General features: G+C 48.0%; 15 non-coding genes across 15 annotated transcripts; all 15 read left to right on the plus strand.

The window, feature by feature from the left end:
- Window positions 1-860: 860 nt before the first annotated feature.
- Window positions 861-942, plus strand: TRNAL-UAG (transfer RNA leucine (anticodon UAG)). The gene has a single exon. It is a non-coding gene; the product is annotated as a tRNA-Leu (tRNA).
- A 1,144-nt stretch (window positions 943-2,086) lies between these two features.
- TRNAL-UAG (transfer RNA leucine (anticodon UAG)) lies at window positions 2,087-2,168 on the plus strand. Its single transcript has one exon. It is a non-coding gene; the product is annotated as a tRNA-Leu (tRNA).
- A 1,144-nt stretch (window positions 2,169-3,312) lies between these two features.
- On the plus strand, window positions 3,313-3,394 carry TRNAL-UAG (transfer RNA leucine (anticodon UAG)). Its single transcript has one exon. It is a non-coding gene; the product is annotated as a tRNA-Leu (tRNA).
- A 1,144-nt stretch (window positions 3,395-4,538) lies between these two features.
- Window positions 4,539-4,620, plus strand: TRNAL-UAG (transfer RNA leucine (anticodon UAG)). The gene has a single exon. It is a non-coding gene; the product is annotated as a tRNA-Leu (tRNA).
- Window positions 4,621-5,764: 1,144 nt separating this feature from the next.
- TRNAL-UAG (transfer RNA leucine (anticodon UAG)) lies at window positions 5,765-5,846 on the plus strand. The gene has a single exon. It is a non-coding gene; the product is annotated as a tRNA-Leu (tRNA).
- Window positions 5,847-6,990: 1,144 nt separating this feature from the next.
- Window positions 6,991-7,072, plus strand: TRNAL-UAG (transfer RNA leucine (anticodon UAG)). Its single transcript has one exon. It is a non-coding gene; the product is annotated as a tRNA-Leu (tRNA).
- A 1,144-nt stretch (window positions 7,073-8,216) lies between these two features.
- TRNAL-UAG (transfer RNA leucine (anticodon UAG)) lies at window positions 8,217-8,298 on the plus strand. Its single transcript has one exon. It is a non-coding gene; the product is annotated as a tRNA-Leu (tRNA).
- A 1,144-nt stretch (window positions 8,299-9,442) lies between these two features.
- On the plus strand, window positions 9,443-9,524 carry TRNAL-UAG (transfer RNA leucine (anticodon UAG)). Its single transcript has one exon. It is a non-coding gene; the product is annotated as a tRNA-Leu (tRNA).
- A 1,144-nt stretch (window positions 9,525-10,668) lies between these two features.
- Window positions 10,669-10,750, plus strand: TRNAL-UAG (transfer RNA leucine (anticodon UAG)). Its single transcript has one exon. It is a non-coding gene; the product is annotated as a tRNA-Leu (tRNA).
- A 1,144-nt stretch (window positions 10,751-11,894) lies between these two features.
- Window positions 11,895-11,976, plus strand: TRNAL-UAG (transfer RNA leucine (anticodon UAG)). Its single transcript has one exon. It is a non-coding gene; the product is annotated as a tRNA-Leu (tRNA).
- Window positions 11,977-13,120: 1,144 nt separating this feature from the next.
- TRNAL-UAG (transfer RNA leucine (anticodon UAG)) lies at window positions 13,121-13,202 on the plus strand. Its single transcript has one exon. It is a non-coding gene; the product is annotated as a tRNA-Leu (tRNA).
- Window positions 13,203-14,346: 1,144 nt separating this feature from the next.
- TRNAL-UAG (transfer RNA leucine (anticodon UAG)) lies at window positions 14,347-14,428 on the plus strand. Its single transcript has one exon. It is a non-coding gene; the product is annotated as a tRNA-Leu (tRNA).
- A 1,144-nt stretch (window positions 14,429-15,572) lies between these two features.
- Window positions 15,573-15,654, plus strand: TRNAL-UAG (transfer RNA leucine (anticodon UAG)). Its single transcript has one exon. It is a non-coding gene; the product is annotated as a tRNA-Leu (tRNA).
- Window positions 15,655-16,798: 1,144 nt separating this feature from the next.
- TRNAL-UAG (transfer RNA leucine (anticodon UAG)) lies at window positions 16,799-16,880 on the plus strand. The gene has a single exon. It is a non-coding gene; the product is annotated as a tRNA-Leu (tRNA).
- Window positions 16,881-18,024: 1,144 nt separating this feature from the next.
- Window positions 18,025-18,106, plus strand: TRNAL-UAG (transfer RNA leucine (anticodon UAG)). The gene has a single exon. It is a non-coding gene; the product is annotated as a tRNA-Leu (tRNA).
- Window positions 18,107-19,023: the final 917 nt, after the last annotated feature.

A 19,023-nucleotide genomic window follows, 5' to 3' on the forward strand; every position in this document is an offset into this window, starting at 1 on the left:
TTTTTGCAGCGCCTTTTCCTGCTGCATCACAAAAACTCAGTTCAAGACACTTGGCTCCATCCAGTGGAGCTCCTATGCCCAGCTTAGAAACCCCCAGGCACGAGATTGCAAGGTCCCTGGTAATTCTCCCACTCCTGGACACGTCGGAACCAAGTTTCGTATGCACTAGCAGCGAGAACAAAATCCCACATGTGAGGACAATAGGCGTCTTTCATTTAGGGCTAGTGTTAGGCTAAGAGTTTGCAGTAGCTCCTTGGGTCGAGTTAGGGGTCGAATGAGACAAAGCTAAGATTTGCGTTACGGCTGGGGTTGGTCCAGTAAGGATCCCACACACCATGGACCATCGGCGGAGGCCCCGGGTAGGCTTACACTGCGGGCTAATGGTGGACTTCTTTAAAAACGTGAGCACTAAATGGGGCGGGATGTTGACTGAAAGAATGCAGCTAGCTACAGAAATATGCAGAAATAAAGAAAAACACATCTCATTGCATGCCTTTAAAGAGCTTACTCTCCCTACCGGCAATGTTCCTGAACCTTCGCTTCCCAAACATTTTTAGAACCAAAAAAAACCTAGAAAAGATCTGACCTCCCTCACCGGGAATTGAACTCAAGACTGCTGGATGGAGGGGTGCTGACATTGACCACTAGGCTACCAGACTGCTGTTGAACAGAGCACTCCCGAAAGGTGACATTTCAATTTCAGGCTGACAAGTGTGCTTTATTGTTCAGTTCGGGCTTTGCACAGCCAGTGCTAGAATTCAATCCAAGTTCATGCTTTGCTTTGATTTTGAATTAATGGCCAAACCAGCCAATCCCTAAAAAAATACAGGTCTCAGAGGCCCTCGTTTCAGTACCAGCAGGGTAGCGTGGCCGAGCGGTCTAAGGCGCTGGATTTAGGCTCCAGTCTCTTTGGAGGCGTGGGTTCGAATCCCACCGCTGCCAATAGCTGTTTCTTTTTTATCTTCATGCCACGTGTACAGACAGGACAATTGGGAGCCAGGGAATGGCATGTGTTTATGAATTCTTGCTTTTCTGAACACCCAGACTGAAAGCACACATCTGACTCGTGTGCGTTTTCACCAAAAAAGGGTAAAGCATAAATCACTGTTCACTGAAAACGGACATGCGTTCACGATCCTGTCAATAAACACGTGCTTGGCAGGGCCACAAATCTGCCGACACGATGCCCTAATGAATGCACATCTCTTTGCCTTGGTAGTTGCTCCTTTTTGCAGCGCCTTTTCCTGCTGCATCACAAAAACTCAGTTCAAGACACTTGGCTCCATCCAGTGGAGCTCCTATGCCCAGCTTAGAAACCCCCAGGCACGAGATTGCAAGGTCCCTGGTAATTCTCCCACTCCTGGACACGTCGGAACCAAGTTTCGTATGCACTAGCAGCGAGAACAAAATCCCACATGTGAGGACAATAGGCGTCTTTCATTTAGGGCTAGTGTTAGGCTAAGAGTTTGCAGTAGCTCCTTGGGTCGAGTTAGGGGTCGAATGAGACAAAGCTAAGATTTGCGTTACGGCTGGGGTTGGTCCAGTAAGGATCCCACACACCATGGACCATCGGCGGAGGCCCCGGGTAGGCTTACACTGCGGGCTAATGGTGGACTTCTTTAAAAACGTGAGCACTAAATGGGGCGGGATGTTGACTGAAAGAATGCAGCTAGCTACAGAAATATGCAGAAATAAAGAAAAACACATCTCATTGCATGCCTTTAAAGAGCTTACTCTCCCTACCGGCAATGTTCCTGAACCTTCGCTTCCCAAACATTTTTAGAACCAAAAAAAACCTAGAAAAGATCTGACCTCCCTCACCGGGAATTGAACTCAAGACTGCTGGATGGAGGGGTGCTGACATTGACCACTAGGCTACCAGACTGCTGTTGAACAGAGCACTCCCGAAAGGTGACATTTCAATTTCAGGCTGACAAGTGTGCTTTATTGTTCAGTTCGGGCTTTGCACAGCCAGTGCTAGAATTCAATCCAAGTTCATGCTTTGCTTTGATTTTGAATTAATGGCCAAACCAGCCAATCCCTAAAAAAATACAGGTCTCAGAGGCTCTCGTTTCAGTACCAGCAGGGTAGCGTGGCCGAGCGGTCTAAGGCGCTGGATTTAGGCTCCAGTCTCTTTGGAGGCGTGGGTTCGAATCCCACCGCTGCCAATAGCTGTTTCTTTTTTATCTTCATGCCACGTGTACAGACAGGACAATTGGGAGCCAGGGAATGGCATGTGTTTATGAATTCTTGCTTTTCTGAACACCCAGACTGAAAGCACACATCTGACTCGTGTGCGTTTTCACCAAAAAAGGGTAAAGCATAAATCACTGTTCACTGAAAACGGACATGCGTTCACGATCCTGTCAATAAACACGTGCTTGGCAGGGCCACAAATCTGCCGACACGATGCCCTAATGAATGCACATCTCTTTGCCTTGGTAGTTGCTCCTTTTTGCAGCGCCTTTTCCTGCTGCATCACAAAAACTCAGTTCAAGACACTTGGCTCCATCCAGTGGAGCTCCTATGCCCAGCTTAGAAACCCCCAGGCACGAGATTGCAAGGTCCCTGGTAATTCTCCCACTCCTGGACACGTCGGAACCAAGTTTCGTATGCACTAGCAGCGAGAACAAAATCCCACATGTGAGGACAATAGGCGTCTTTCATTTAGGGCTAGTGTTAGGCTAAGAGTTTGCAGTAGCTCCTTGGGTCGAGTTAGGGGTCGAATGAGACAAAGCTAAGATTTGCGTTACGGCTGGGGTTGGTCCAGTAAGGATCCCACACACCATGGACCATCGGCGGAGGCCCCGGGTAGGCTTACACTGCGGGCTAATGGTGGACTTCTTTAAAAACGTGAGCACTAAATGGGGCGGGATGTTGACTGAAAGAATGCAGCTAGCTACAGAAATATGCAGAAATAAAGAAAAACACATCTCATTGCATGCCTTTAAAGAGCTTACTCTCCCTACCGGCAATGTTCCTGAACCTTCGCTTCCCAAACATTTTTAGAACCAAAAAAAACCTAGAAAAGATCTGACCTCCCTCACCGGGAATTGAACTCAAGACTGCTGGATGGAGGGGTGCTGACATTGACCACTAGGCTACCAGACTGCTGTTGAACAGAGCACTCCCGAAAGGTGACATTTCAATTTCAGGCTGACAAGTGTGCTTTATTGTTCAGTTCGGGCTTTGCACAGCCAGTGCTAGAATTCAATCCAAGTTCATGCTTTGCTTTGATTTTGAATTAATGGCCAAACCAGCCAATCCCTAAAAAAATACAGGTCTCAGAGGCTCTCGTTTCAGTACCAGCAGGGTAGCGTGGCCGAGCGGTCTAAGGCGCTGGATTTAGGCTCCAGTCTCTTTGGAGGCGTGGGTTCGAATCCCACCGCTGCCAATAGCTGTTTCTTTTTTATCTTCATGCCACGTGTACAGACAGGACAATTGGGAGCCAGGGAATGGCATGTGTTTATGAATTCTTGCTTTTCTGAACACCCAGACTGAAAGCACACATCTGACTCGTGTGCGTTTTCACCAAAAAAGGGTAAAGCATAAATCACTGTTCACTGAAAACGGACATGCGTTCACGATCCTGTCAATAAACACGTGCTTGGCAGGGCCACAAATCTGCCGACACGATGCCCTAATGAATGCACATCTCTTTGCCTTGGTAGTTGCTCCTTTTTGCAGCGCCTTTTCCTGCTGCATCACAAAAACTCAGTTCAAGACACTTGGCTCCATCCAGTGGAGCTCCTATGCCCAGCTTAGAAACCCCCAGGCACGAGATTGCAAGGTCCCTGGTAATTCTCCCACTCCTGGACACGTCGGAACCAAGTTTCGTATGCACTAGCAGCGAGAACAAAATCCCACATGTGAGGACAATAGGCGTCTTTCATTTAGGGCTAGTGTTAGGCTAAGAGTTTGCAGTAGCTCCTTGGGTCGAGTTAGGGGTCGAATGAGACAAAGCTAAGATTTGCGTTACGGCTGGGGTTGGTCCAGTAAGGATCCCACACACCATGGACCATCGGCGGAGGCCCCGGGTAGGCTTACACTGCGGGCTAATGGTGGACTTCTTTAAAAACGTGAGCACTAAATGGGGCGGGATGTTGACTGAAAGAATGCAGCTAGCTACAGAAATATGCAGAAATAAAGAAAAACACATCTCATTGCATGCCTTTAAAGAGCTTACTCTCCCTACCGGCAATGTTCCTGAACCTTCGCTTCCCAAACATTTTTAGAACCAAAAAAAACCTAGAAAAGATCTGACCTCCCTCACCGGGAATTGAACTCAGGACTGCTGGATGGAGGGGTGCTGACATTGACCACTAGGCTACCAGACTGCTGTCGAACAGAGCACTCCCGAAAGGTGACATTTCAATTTCAGGCTGACAAGTGTGCTTTATTGTTCAGTTCGGGCTTTGCACAGCCAGTGCTAGAATTCAATCCAAGTTCATGCTTTGCTTTGATTTTGAATTAATGGCCAAACCAGCCAATCCCTAAAAAAATACAGGTCTCAGAGGCTCTCGTTTCAGTACCAGCAGGGTAGCGTGGCCGAGCGGTCTAAGGCGCTGGATTTAGGCTCCAGTCTCTTTGGAGGCGTGGGTTCGAATCCCACCGCTGCCAATAGCTGTTTCTTTTTTATCTTCATGCCACGTGTACAGACAGGACAATTGGGAGCCAGGGAATGGCATGTGTTTATGAATTCTTGCTTTTCTGAACACCCAGACTGAAAGCACACATCTGACTCGTGTGCGTTTTCACCAAAAAAGGGTAAAGCATAAATCACTGTTCACTGAAAACGGACATGCGTTCACGATCCTGTCAATAAACACGTTCAGGGCAGGGCCACAAATCTGCCGACACGATGCCCTAATGAATGCACATCTCTTTGCCTTGGTAGTTGCTCCTTTTTGCAGCGCCTTTTCCTGCTGCATCACAAAAACTCAGTTCAAGACACTTGGCTCCATCCAGTGGAGCTCCTATGCCCAGCTTAGAAACCCCCAGGCACGAGATTGCAAGGTCCCTGGTAATTCTCCCACTCCTGGACACGTCGGAACCAAGTTTCGTATGCACTAGCAGCGAGAACAAAATCCCACATGTGAGGACAATAGGCGTCTTTCATTTAGGGCTAGTGTTAGGCTAAGAGTTTGCAGTAGCTCCTTGGGTCGAGTTAGGGGTCGAATGAGACAAAGCTAAGATTTGCGTTACGGCTGGGGTTGGTCCAGTAAGGATCCCACACACCATGGACCATCGGCGGAGGCCCCGGGTAGGCTTACACTGCGGGCTAATGGTGGACTTCTTTAAAAACGTGAGCACTAAATGGGGCGGGATGTTGACTGAAAGAATGCAGCTAGCTACAGAAATATGCAGAAATAAAGAAAAACACATCTCATTGCATGCCTTTAAAGAGCTTACTCTCCCTACCGGCAATGTTCCTGAACCTTCGCTTCCCAAACATTTTTAGAACCAAAAAAAACCTAGAAAAGATCTGACCTCCCTCACCGGGAATTGAACTCAAGACTGCTGGATGGAGGGGTGCTGACATTGACCACTAGGCTACCAGACTGCTGTTGAACAGAGCACTCCCGAAAGGTGACATTTCAATTTCAGGCTGACAAGTGTGCTTTATTGTTCAGTTCGGGCTTTGCACAGCCAGTGCTAGAATTCAATCCAAGTTCATGCTTTGCTTTGATTTTGAATTAATGGCCAAACCAGCCAATCCCTAAAAAAATACAGGTCTCAGAGGCCCTCGTTTCAGTACCAGCAGGGTAGCGTGGCCGAGCGGTCTAAGGCGCTGGATTTAGGCTCCAGTCTCTTTGGAGGCGTGGGTTCGAATCCCACCGCTGCCAATAGCTGTTTCTTTTTTATCTTCATGCCACGTGTACAGACAGGACAATTGGGAGCCAGGGAATGGCATGTGTTTATGAATTCTTGCTTTTCTGAACACCCAGACTGAAAGCACACATCTGACTCGTGTGCGTTTTCACCAAAAAAGGGTAAAGCATAAATCACTGTTCACTGAAAACGGACATGCGTTCACGATCCTGTCAATAAACACGTTCAGGGCAGGGCCACAAATCTGCCGACACGATGCCCTAATGAATGCACATCTCTTTGCCTTGGTAGTTGCTCCTTTTTGCAGCGCCTTTTCCTGCTGCATCACAAAAACTCAGTTCAAGACACTTGGCTCCATCCAGTGGAGCTCCTATGCCCAGCTTAGAAACCCCCAGGCACGAGATTGCAAGGTCCCTGGTAATTCTCCCACTCCTGGACACGTCGGAACCAAGTTTCGTATGCACTAGCAGCGAGAACAAAATCCCACATGTGAGGACAATAGGCGTCTTTCATTTAGGGCTAGTGTTAGGCTAAGAGTTTGCAGTAGCTCCTTGGGTCGAGTTAGGGGTCGAATGAGACAAAGCTAAGATTTGCGTTACGGCTGGGGTTGGTCCAGTAAGGATCCCACACACCATGGACCATCGGCGGAGGCCCCGGGTAGGCTTACACTGCGGGCTAATGGTGGACTTCTTTAAAAACGTGAGCACTAAATGGGGCGGGATGTTGACTGAAAGAATGCAGCTAGCTACAGAAATATGCAGAAATAAAGAAAAACACATCTCATTGCATGCCTTTAAAGAGCTTACTCTCCCTACCGGCAATGTTCCTGAACCTTCGCTTCCCAAACATTTTTAGAACCAAAAAAAACCTAGAAAAGATCTGACCTCCCTCACCGGGAATTGAACTCAAGACTGCTGGATGGAGGGGTGCTGACATTGACCACTAGGCTACCAGACTGCTGTTGAACAGAGCACTCCCGAAAGGTGACATTTCAATTTCAGGCTGACAAGTGTGCTTTATTGTTCAGTTCGGGCTTTGCACAGCCAGTGCTAGAATTCAATCCAAGTTCATGCTTTGCTTTGATTTTGAATTAATGGCCAAACCAGCCAATCCCTAAAAAAATACAGGTCTCAGAGGCCCTCGTTTCAGTACCAGCAGGGTAGCGTGGCCGAGCGGTCTAAGGCGCTGGATTTAGGCTCCAGTCTCTTTGGAGGCGTGGGTTCGAATCCCACCGCTGCCAATAGCTGTTTCTTTTTTATCTTCATGCCACGTGTACAGACAGGACAATTGGGAGCCAGGGAATGGCATGTGTTTATGAATTCTTGCTTTTCTGAACACCCAGACTGAAAGCACACATCTGACTCGTGTGCGTTTTCACCAAAAAAGGGTAAAGCATAAATCACTGTTCACTGAAAACGGACATGCGTTCACGATCCTGTCAATAAACACGTTCAGGGCAGGGCCACAAATCTGCCGACACGATGCCCTAATGAATGCACATCTCTTTGCCTTGGTAGTTGCTCCTTTTTGCAGCGCCTTTTCCTGCTGCATCACAAAAACTCAGTTCAAGACACTTGGCTCCATCCAGTGGAGCTCCTATGCCCAGCTTAGAAACCCCCAGGCACGAGATTGCAAGGTCCCTGGTAATTCTCCCACTCCTGGACACGTCGGAACCAAGTTTCGTATGCACTAGCAGCGAGAACAAAATCCCACATGTGAGGACAATAGGCGTCTTTCATTTAGGGCTAGTGTTAGGCTAAGAGTTTGCAGTAGCTCCTTGGGTCGAGTTAGGGGTCGAATGAGACAAAGCTAAGATTTGCGTTACGGCTGGGGTTGGTCCAGTAAGGATCCCACACACCATGGACCATCGGCGGAGGCCCCGGGTAGGCTTACACTGCGGGCTAATGGTGGACTTCTTTAAAAACGTGAGCACTAAATGGGGCGGGATGTTGACTGAAAGAATGCAGCTAGCTACAGAAATATGCAGAAATAAAGAAAAACACATCTCATTGCATGCCTTTAAAGAGCTTACTCTCCCTACCGGCAATGTTCCTGAACCTTCGCTTCCCAAACATTTTTAGAACCAAAAAAAACCTAGAAAAGATCTGACCTCCCTCACCGGGAATTGAACTCAAGACTGCTGGATGGAGGGGTGCTGACATTGACCACTAGGCTACCAGACTGCTGTTGAACAGAGCACTCCCGAAAGGTGACATTTCAATTTCAGGCTGACAAGTGTGCTTTATTGTTCAGTTCGGGCTTTGCACAGCCAGTGCTAGAATTCAATCCAAGTTCATGCTTTGCTTTGATTTTGAATTAATGGCCAAACCAGCCAATCCCTAAAAAAATACAGGTCTCAGAGGCCCTCGTTTCAGTACCAGCAGGGTAGCGTGGCCGAGCGGTCTAAGGCGCTGGATTTAGGCTCCAGTCTCTTTGGAGGCGTGGGTTCGAATCCCACCGCTGCCAATAGCTGTTTCTTTTTTATCTTCATGCCACGTGTACAGACAGGACAATTGGGAGCCAGGGAATGGCATGTGTTTATGAATTCTTGCTTTTCTGAACACCCAGACTGAAAGCACACATCTGACTCGTGTGCGTTTTCACCAAAAAAGGGTAAAGCATAAATCACTGTTCACTGAAAACGGACATGCGTTCACGATCCTGTCAATAAACACGTGCTTGGCAGGGCCACAAATCTGCCGACACGATGCCCTAATGAATGCACATCTCTTTGCCTTGGTAGTTGCTCCTTTTTGCAGCGCCTTTTCCTGCTGCATCACAAAAACTCAGTTCAAGACACTTGGCTCCATCCAGTGGAGCTCCTATGCCCAGCTTAGAAACCCCCAGGCACGAGATTGCAAGGTCCCTGGTAATTCTCCCACTCCTGGACACGTCGGAACCAAGTTTCGTATGCACTAGCAGCGAGAACAAAATCCCACATGTGAGGACAATAGGCGTCTTTCATTTAGGGCTAGTGTTAGGCTAAGAGTTTGCAGTAGCTCCTTGGGTCGAGTTAGGGGTCGAATGAGACAAAGCTAAGATTTGCGTTACGGCTGGGGTTGGTCCAGTAAGGATCCCACACACCATGGACCATCGGCGGAGGCCCCGGGTAGGCTTACACTGCGGGCTAATGGTGGACTTCTTTAAAAACGTGAGCACTAAATGGGGCGGGATGTTGACTGAAAGAATGCAGCTAGCTACAGAAATATGCAGAAATAAAGAAAAACACATCTCATTGCATGCCTTTAAAGAGCTTACTCTCCCTACCGGCAATGTTCCTGAACCTTCGCTTCCCAAACATTTTTAGAACCAAAAAAAACCTAGAAAAGATCTGACCTCCCTCACCGGGAATTGAACTCAAGACTGCTGGATGGAGGGGTGCTGACATTGACCACTAGGCTACCAGACTGCTGTTGAACAGAGCACTCCCGAAAGGTGACATTTCAATTTCAGGCTGACAAGTGTGCTTTATTGTTCAGTTCGGGCTTTGCACAGCCAGTGCTAGAATTCAATCCAAGTTCATGCTTTGCTTTGATTTTGAATTAATGGCCAAACCAGCCAATCCCTAAAAAAATACAGGTCTCAGAGGCTCTCGTTTCAGTACCAGCAGGGTAGCGTGGCCGAGCGGTCTAAGGCGCTGGATTTAGGCTCCAGTCTCTTTGGAGGCGTGGGTTCGAATCCCACCGCTGCCAATAGCTGTTTCTTTTTTATCTTCATGCCACGTGTACAGACAGGACAATTGGGAGCCAGGGAATGGCATGTGTTTATGAATTCTTGCTTTTCTGAACACCCAGACTGAAAGCACACATCTGACTCGTGTGCGTTTTCACCAAAAAAGGGTAAAGCATAAATCACTGTTCACTGAAAACGGACATGCGTTCACGATCCTGTCAATAAACACGTGCTTGGCAGGGCCACAAATCTGCCGACACGATGCCCTAATGAATGCACATCTCTTTGCCTTGGTAGTTGCTCCTTTTTGCAGCGCCTTTTCCTGCTGCATCACAAAAACTCAGTTCAAGACACTTGGCTCCATCCAGTGGAGCTCCTATGCCCAGCTTAGAAACCCCCAGGCACGAGATTGCAAGGTCCCTGGTAATTCTCCCACTCCTGGACACGTCGGAACCAAGTTTCGTATGCACTAGCAGCGAGAACAAAATCCCACATGTGAGGACAATAGGCGTCTTTCATTTAGGGCTAGTGTTAGGCTAAGAGTTTGCAGTAGCTCCTTGGGTCGAGTTAGGGGTCGAATGAGACAAAGCTAAGATTTGCGTTACGGCTGGGGTTGGTCCAGTAAGGATCCCACACACCATGGACCATCGGCGGAGGCCCCGGGTAGGCTTACACTGCGGGCTAATGGTGGACTTCTTTAAAAACGTGAGCACTAAATGGGGCGGGATGTTGACTGAAAGAATGCAGCTAGCTACAGAAATATGCAGAAATAAAGAAAAACACATCTCATTGCATGCCTTTAAAGAGCTTACTCTCCCTACCGGCAATGTTCCTGAACCTTCGCTTCCCAAACATTTTTAGAACCAAAAAAAACCTAGAAAAGATCTGACCTCCCTCACCGGGAATTGAACTCAAGACTGCTGGATGGAGGGGTGCTGACATTGACCACTAGGCTACCAGACTGCTGTTGAACAGAGCACTCCCGAAAGGTGACATTTCAATTTCAGGCTGACAAGTGTGCTTTATTGTTCAGTTCGGGCTTTGCACAGCCAGTGCTAGAATTCAATCCAAGTTCATGCTTTGCTTTGATTTTGAATTAATGGCCAAACCAGCCAATCCCTAAAAAAATACAGGTCTCAGAGGCTCTCGTTTCAGTACCAGCAGGGTAGCGTGGCCGAGCGGTCTAAGGCGCTGGATTTAGGCTCCAGTCTCTTTGGAGGCGTGGGTTCGAATCCCACCGCTGCCAATAGCTGTTTCTTTTTTATCTTCATGCCACGTGTACAGACAGGACAATTGGGAGCCAGGGAATGGCATGTGTTTATGAATTCTTGCTTTTCTGAACACCCAGACTGAAAGCACACATCTGACTCGTGTGCGTTTTCACCAAAAAAGGGTAAAGCATAAATCACTGTTCACTGAAAACGGACATGCGTTCACGATCCTGTCAATAAACACGTGCTTGGCAGGGCCACAAATCTGCCGACACGATGCCCTAATGAATGCACATCTCTTTGCCTTGGTAGTTGCTCCTTTTTGCAGCGCCTTTTCCTGCTGCATCACAAAAACTCAGTTCAAGACACTTGGCTCCATCCAGTGGAGCTCCTATGCCCAGCTTAGAAACCCCCAGGCACGAGATTGCAAGGTCCCTGGTAATTCTCCCACTCCTGGACACGTCGGAACCAAGTTTCGTATGCACTAGCAGCGAGAACAAAATCCCACATGTGAGGACAATAGGCGTCTTTCCTTTAGGGCTAGTGTTAGGCTAAGAGTTTGCAGTAGCTCCTTGGGTCGAGTTAGGGGTCGAATGAGACAAAGCTAAGATTTGCGTTACGGCTGGGGTTGGTCCAGTAAGGATCCCACACACCATGGACCATCGGCGGAGGCCCCGGGTAGGCTTACACTGCGGGCTAATGGTGGACTTCTTTAAAAACGTGAGCACTAAATGGGGCGGGATGTTGACTGAAAGAATGCAGCTAGCTACAGAAATATGCAGAAATAAAGAAAAACACATCTCATTGCATGCCTTTAAAGAGCTTACTCTCCCTACCGGCAATGTTCCTGAACCTTCGCTTCCCAAACATTTTTAGAACCAAAAAAAACCTAGAAAAGATCTGACCTCCCTCACCGGGAATTGAACTCAAGACTGCTGGATGGAGGGGTGCTGACATTGACCACTAGGCTACCAGACTGCTGTTGAACAGAGCACTCCCGAAAGGTGACATTTCAATTTCAGGCTGACAAGTGTGCTTTATTGTTCAGTTCGGGCTTTGCACAGCCAGTGCTAGAATTCAATCCAAGTTCATGCTTTGCTTTGATTTTGAATTAATGGCCAAACCAGCCAATCCCTAAAAAAATACAGGTCTCAGAGGCTCTCGTTTCAGTACCAGCAGGGTAGCGTGGCCGAGCGGTCTAAGGCGCTGGATTTAGGCTCCAGTCTCTTTGGAGGCGTGGGTTCGAATCCCACCGCTGCCAATAGCTGTTTCTTTTTTATCTTCATGCCACGTGTACAGACAGGACAATTGGGAGCCAGGGAATGGCATGTGTTTATGAATTCTTGCTTTTCTGAACACCCAGACTGAAAGCACACATCTGACTCGTGTGCGTTTTCACCAAAAAAGGGTAAAGCATAAATCACTGTTCACTGAAAACGGACATGCGTTCACGATCCTGTCAATAAACACGTGCTTGGCAGGGCCACAAATCTGCCGACACGATGCCCTAATGAATGCACATCTCTTTGCCTTGGTAGTTGCTCCTTTTTGCAGCGCCTTTTCCTGCTGCATCACAAAAACTCAGTTCAAGACACTTGGCTCCATCCAGTGGAGCTCCTATGCCCAGCTTAGAAACCCCCAGGCACGAGATTGCAAGGTCCCTGGTAATTCTCCCACTCCTGGACACGTCGGAACCAAGTTTCGTATGCACTAGCAGCGAGAACAAAATCCCACATGTGAGGACAATAGGCGTCTTTCATTTAGGGCTAGTGTTAGGCTAAGAGTTTGCAGTAGCTCCTTGGGTCGAGTTAGGGGTCGAATGAGACAAAGCTAAGATTTGCGTTACGGCTGGGGTTGGTCCAGTAAGGATCCCACACACCATGGACCATCGGCGGAGGCCCCGGGTAGGCTTACACTGCGGGCTAATGGTGGACTTCTTTAAAAACGTGAGCACTAAATGGGGCGGGATGTTGACTGAAAGAATGCAGCTAGCTACAGAAATATGCAGAAATAAAGAAAAACACATCTCATTGCATGCCTTTAAAGAGCTTACTCTCCCTACCGGCAATGTTCCTGAACCTTCGCTTCCCAAACATTTTTAGAACCAAAAAAAACCTAGAAAAGATCTGACCTCCCTCACCGGGAATTGAACTCAAGACTGCTGGATGGAGGGGTGCTGACATTGACCACTAGGCTACCAGACTGCTGTTGAACAGAGCACTCCCGAAAGGTGACATTTCAATTTCAGGCTGACAAGTGTGCTTTATTGTTCAGTTCGGGCTTTGCACAGCCAGTGCTAGAATTCAATCCAAGTTCATGCTTTGCTTTGATTTTGAATTAATGGCCAAACCAGCCAATCCCTAAAAAAATACAGGTCTCAGAGGCTCTCGTTTCAGTACCAGCAGGGTAGCGTGGCCGAGCGGTCTAAGGCGCTGGATTTAGGCTCCAGTCTCTTTGGAGGCGTGGGTTCGAATCCCACCGCTGCCAATAGCTGTTTCTTTTTTATCTTCATGCCACGTGTACAGACAGGACAATTGGGAGCCAGGGAATGGCATGTGTTTATGAATTCTTGCTTTTCTGAACACCCAGACTGAAAGCACACATCTGACTCGTGTGCGTTTTCACCAAAAAAGGGTAAAGCATAAATCACTGTTCACTGAAAACGGACATGCGTTCACGATCCTGTCAATAAACACGTGCTTGGCAGGGCCACAAATCTGCCGACACGATGCCCTAATGAATGCACATCTCTTTGCCTTGGTAGTTGCTCCTTTTTGCAGCGCCTTTTCCTGCTGCATCACAAAAACTCAGTTCAAGACACTTGGCTCCATCCAGTGGAGCTCCTATGCCCAGCTTAGAAACCCCCAGGCACGAGATTGCAAGGTCCCTGGTAATTCTCCCACTCCTGGACACGTCGGAACCAAGTTTCGTATGCACTAGCAGCGAGAACAAAATCCCACATGTGAGGACAATAGGCGTCTTTCCTTTAGGGCTAGTGTTAGGCTAAGAGTTTGCAGTAGCTCCTTGGGTCGAGTTAGGGGTCGAATGAGACAAAGCTAAGATTTGCGTTACGGCTGGGGTTGGTCCAGTAAGGATCCCACACACCATGGACCATCGGCGGAGGCCCCGGGTAGGCTTACACTGCGGGCTAATGGTGGACTTCTTTAAAAACGTGAGCACTAAATGGGGCGGGATGTTGACTGAAAGAATGCAGCTAGCTACAGAAATATGCAGAAATAAAGAAAAACACATCTCATTGCATGCCTTTAAAGAGCTTACTCTCCCTACCGGCAATGTTCCTGAACCTTCGCTTCCCAAACATTTTTAGAACCAAAAAAAACCTAGAAAAGATCTGACCTCCCTCACCGGGAATTGAACTCAAGACTGCTGGATGGAGGGGTGCTGACATTGACCACTAGGCTACCAGACTGCTGTTGAACAGAGCACTCCCGAAAGGTGACATTTCAATTTCAGGCTGACAAGTGTGCTTTATTGTTCAGTTCGGGCTTTGCAGAGCCAGTGCTAGAATTCAATCCAAGTTCATGCTTTGCTTTGATTTTGAATTAATGGCCAAACCAGCCAATCCCTAAAAAAATACAGGTCTCAGAGGCTCTCGTTTCAGTACCAGCAGGGTAGCGTGGACGAGCGGTCTAAGGCGCTGGATTTAGGCTCCAGTCTCTTTGGAGGCGTGGGTTCGAATCCCACCGCTGCCAATAGCTGTTTCTTTTTTATCTTCATGCCACGTGTACAGACAGGACAATTGGGAGCCAGGGAATGGCATGTGTTTATGAATTCTTGCTTTTCTGAACACCCAGACTGAAAGCACACATCTGACTCGTGTGCGTTTTCACCAAAAAAGGGTAAAGCATAAATCACTGTTCACTGAAAACGGACATGCGTTCACGATCCTGTCAATAAACACGTGCTTGGCAGGGCCACAAATCTGCCGACACGATGCCCTAATGAATGCACATCTCTTTGCCTTGGTAGTTGCTCCTTTTTGCAGCGCCTTTTCCTGCTGCATCACAAAAACTCAGTTCAAGACACTTGGCTCCATCCAGTGGAGCTCCTATGCCCAGCTTAGAAACCCCCAGGCACGAGATTGCAAGGTCCCTGGTAATTCTCCCACTCCTGGACACGTCGGAACCAAGTTTCGTATGCACTAGCAGCGAGAACAAAATCCCACATGTGAGGACAATAGGCGTCTTTCATTTAGGGCTAGTGTTAGGCTAAGAGTTTGCAGTAGCTCCTTGGGTCGAGTTAGGGGTCGAATGAGACAAAGCTAAGATTTGCGTTACGGCTGGGGTTGGTCCAGTAAGGATCCCACACACCATGGACCATCGGCGGAGGCCCCGGGTAGGCTTACACTGCGGGCTAATGGTGGACTTCTTTAAAAACGTGAGCACTAAATGGGGCGGGATGTTGACTGAAAGAATGCAGCTAGCTACAGAAATATGCAGAAATAAAGAAAAACACATCTCATTGCATGCCTTTAAAGAGCTTACTCTCCCTACCGGCAATGTTCCTGAACCTTCGCTTCCCAAACATTTTTAGAACCAAAAAAAACCTAGAAAAGATCTGACCTCCCTCACCGGGAATTGAACTCAGGACTGCTGGATGGAGGGGTGCTGACATTGACCACTAGGCTACCAGACTGCTGTCGAACAGAGCACTCCCGAAAGGTGACATTTCAATTTCAGGCTGACAAGTGTGCTTTATTGTTCAGTTCGGGCTTTGCACAGCCAGTGCTAGAATTCAATCCAAGTTCATGCTTTGCTTTGATTTTGAATTAATGGCCAAACCAGCCAATCCCTAAAAAAATACAGGTCTCAGAGGCTCTCGTTTCAGTACCAGCAGGGTAGCGTGGCCGAGCGGTCTAAGGCGCTGGATTTAGGCTCCAGTCTCTTTGGAGGCGTGGGTTCGAATCCCACCGCTGCCAATAGCTGTTTCTTTTTTATCTTCATGCCACGTGTACAGACAGGACAATTGGGAGCCAGGGAATGGCATGTGTTTATGAATTCTTGCTTTTCTGAACACCCAGACTGAAAGCACACATCTGACTCGTGTGCGTTTTCACCAAAAAAGGGTAAAGCATAAATCACTGTTCACTGAAAACGGACATGCGTTCACGATCCTGTCAATAAACACGTTCAGGGCAGGGCCACAAATCTGCCGACACGATGCCCTAATGAATGCACATCTCTTTGCCTTGGTAGTTGCTCCTTTTTGCAGCGCCTTTTCCTGCTGCATCACAAAAACTCAGTTCAAGACACTTGGCTCCATCCAGTGGAGCTCCTATGCCCAGCTTAGAAACCCCCAGGCACGAGATTGCAAGGTCCCTGGTAATTCTCCCACTCCTGGACACGTCGGAACCAAGTTTCGTATGCACTAGCAGCGAGAACAAAATCCCACATGTGAGGACAATAGGCGTCTTTCATTTAGGGCTAGTGTTAGGCTAAGAGTTTGCAGTAGCTCCTTGGGTCGAGTTAGGGGTCGAATGAGACAAAGCTAAGATTTGCGTTACGGCTGGGGTTGGTCCAGTAAGGATCCCACACACCATGGACCATCGGCGGAGGCCCCGGGTAGGCTTACACTGCGGGCTAATGGTGGACTTCTTTAAAAACGTGAGCACTAAATGGGGCGGGATGTTGACTGAAAGAATGCAGCTAGCTACAGAAATATGCAGAAATAAAGAAAAACACATCTCATTGCATGCCTTTAAAGAGCTTACTCTCCCTACCGGCAATGTTCCTGAACCTTCGCTTCCCAAACATTTTTAGAACCAAAAAAAACCTAGAAAAGATCTGACCTCCCTCACCGGGAATTGAACTCAAGACTGCTGGATGGAGGGGTGCTGACATTGACCACTAGGCTACCAGACTGCTGTTGAACAGAGCACTCCCGAAAGGTGACATTTCAATTTCAGGCTGACAAGTGTGCTTTATTGTTCAGTTCGGGCTTTGCACAGCCAGTGCTAGAATTCAATCCAAGTTCATGCTTTGCTTTGATTTTGAATTAATGGCCAAACCAGCCAATCCCTAAAAAAATACAGGTCTCAGAGGCTCTCGTTTCAGTACCAGCAGGGTAGCGTGGCCGAGCGGTCTAAGGCGCTGGATTTAGGCTCCAGTCTCTTTGGAGGCGTGGGTTCGAATCCCACCGCTGCCAATAGCTGTTTCTTTTTTATCTTCATGCCACGTGTACAGACAGGACAATTGGGAGCCAGGGAATGGCATGTGTTTATGAATTCTTGCTTTTCTGAACACCCAGACTGAAAGCACACATCTGACTCGTGTGCGTTTTCACCAAAAAAGGGTAAAGCATAAATCACTGTTCACTGAAAACGGACATGCGTTCACGATCCTGTCAATAAACACGTGCTTGGCAGGGCCACAAATCTGCCGACACGATGCCCTAATGAATGCACATCTCTTTGCCTTGGTAGTTGCTCCTTTTTGCAGCGCCTTTTCCTGCTGCATCACAAAAACTCAGTTCAAGACACTTGGCTCCATCCAGTGGAGCTCCTATGCCCAGCTTAGAAACCCCCAGGCACGAGATTGTAAGGTCCCTGGTAATTCTCCCACTCCTGGACACGTCGGAACCAAGTTTCGTATGCACTAGCAGCGAGAACAAAATCCCACATGTGAGGACAATAGGCGTCTTTCATTTAGGGCTAGTGTTAGGCTAAGAGTTTGCAGTAGCTCCTTGGGTCGAGTTAGGGGTCGAATGAGACAAAGCTAAGATTTGCGTTACGGCTGGGGTTGGTCCAGTAAGGATCCCACACACCATGGACCATCGGCGGAGGCCCCGGGTAGGCTTACACTGCGGGCTAATGGTGGACTTCTTTAAAAACGTGAGCACTAAATGGGGCGGGATGTTGACTGAAAGAATGCAGCTAGCTACAGAAATATGCAGAAATAAAGAAAAACACATCTCATTGCATGCCTTTAAAGAGCTTACTCTCCCTACCGGCAATGTTCCTGAACCTTCGCTTCCCAAACATTTTTAGAACCAAAAAAAACCTAGAAAAGATCTGACCTCCCTCACCGGGAATTGAACTCAAGACTGCTGGATGGAGGGGTGCTGACATTGACCACTAGGCTACCAGACTGCTGTTGAACAGAGCACTCCCGAAAGGTGACATTTCAATTTCAGGCTGACAAGTGTGCTTTATTGTTCAGTTCGGGCTTTGCACAGCCAGTGCTAGAATTCAATCCAAGTTCATGCTTTGCTTTGATTTTGAATTAATGGCCAAACCAGCCAATCCCTAAAAAAATACAGGTCTCAGAGGCTCTCGTTTCAGTACCAGCAGGGTAGCGTGGCCGAGCGGTCTAAGGCGCTGGATTTAGGCTCCAGTCTCTTTGGAGGCGTGGGTTCGAATCCCACCGCTGCCAATAGCTGTTTCTTTTTTATCTTCATGCCACGTGTACAGACAGGACAATTGGGAGCCAGGGAATGGCATGTGTTTATGAATTCTTGCTTTTCTGAACACCCAGACTGAAAGCACACATCTGACTCGTGTGCGTTTTCACCAAAAAAGGGTAAAGCATAAATCACTGTTCACTGAAAACGGACATGCGTTCACGATCCTGTCAATAAACACGTGCTTGGCAGGGCCACAAATCTGCCGACACGATGCCCTAATGAATGCACATCTCTTTGCCTTGGTAGTTGCTCCTTTTTGCAGCGCCTTTTCCTGCTGCATCACAAAAACTCAGTTCAAGACACTTGGCTCCATCCAGTGGAGCTCCTATGCCCAGCTTAGAAACCCCCAGGCACGAGATTGCAAGGTCCCTGGTAATTCTCCCACTCCTGGACACGTCGGAACCAAGTTTCGTATGCACTAGCAGCGAGAACAAAATCCCACATGTGAGGACAATAGGCGTCTTTCATTTAGGGCTAGTGTTAGGCTAAGAGTTTGCAGTAGCTCCTTGGGTCGAGTTAGGGGTCGAATGAGACAAAGCTAAGATTTGCGTTACGGCTGGGGTTGGTCCAGTAAGGATCCCACACACCATGGACCATCGGCGGAGGCCCCGGGTAGGCTTACACTGCGGGCTAATGGTGGACTTCTTTAAAAACGTGAGCACTAAATGGGGCGGGATGTTGACTGAAAGAATGCAGCTAGCTACAGAAATATGCAGAAATAAAGAAAAACACATCTCATTGCATGCCTTTAAAGAGCTTACTCTCCCTACCGGCAATGTTCCTGAACCTTCGCTTCCCAAACATTTTTAGAACCAAAAAAAACCTAGAAAAGATCTGACCTCCCTCACCGGGAATTGAACTCAAGACTGCTGGATGGAGGGGTGCT

The sequence above is a fragment of the Ambystoma mexicanum genome, chromosome 1p, assembly GCF_040938575.1.
Source record: "Ambystoma mexicanum isolate Mex_15411 chromosome 1p, UKY_AmexF1_1, whole genome shotgun sequence".
Classification (NCBI taxonomy): domain Eukaryota; kingdom Metazoa; phylum Chordata; class Amphibia; order Caudata; family Ambystomatidae; genus Ambystoma; species Ambystoma mexicanum.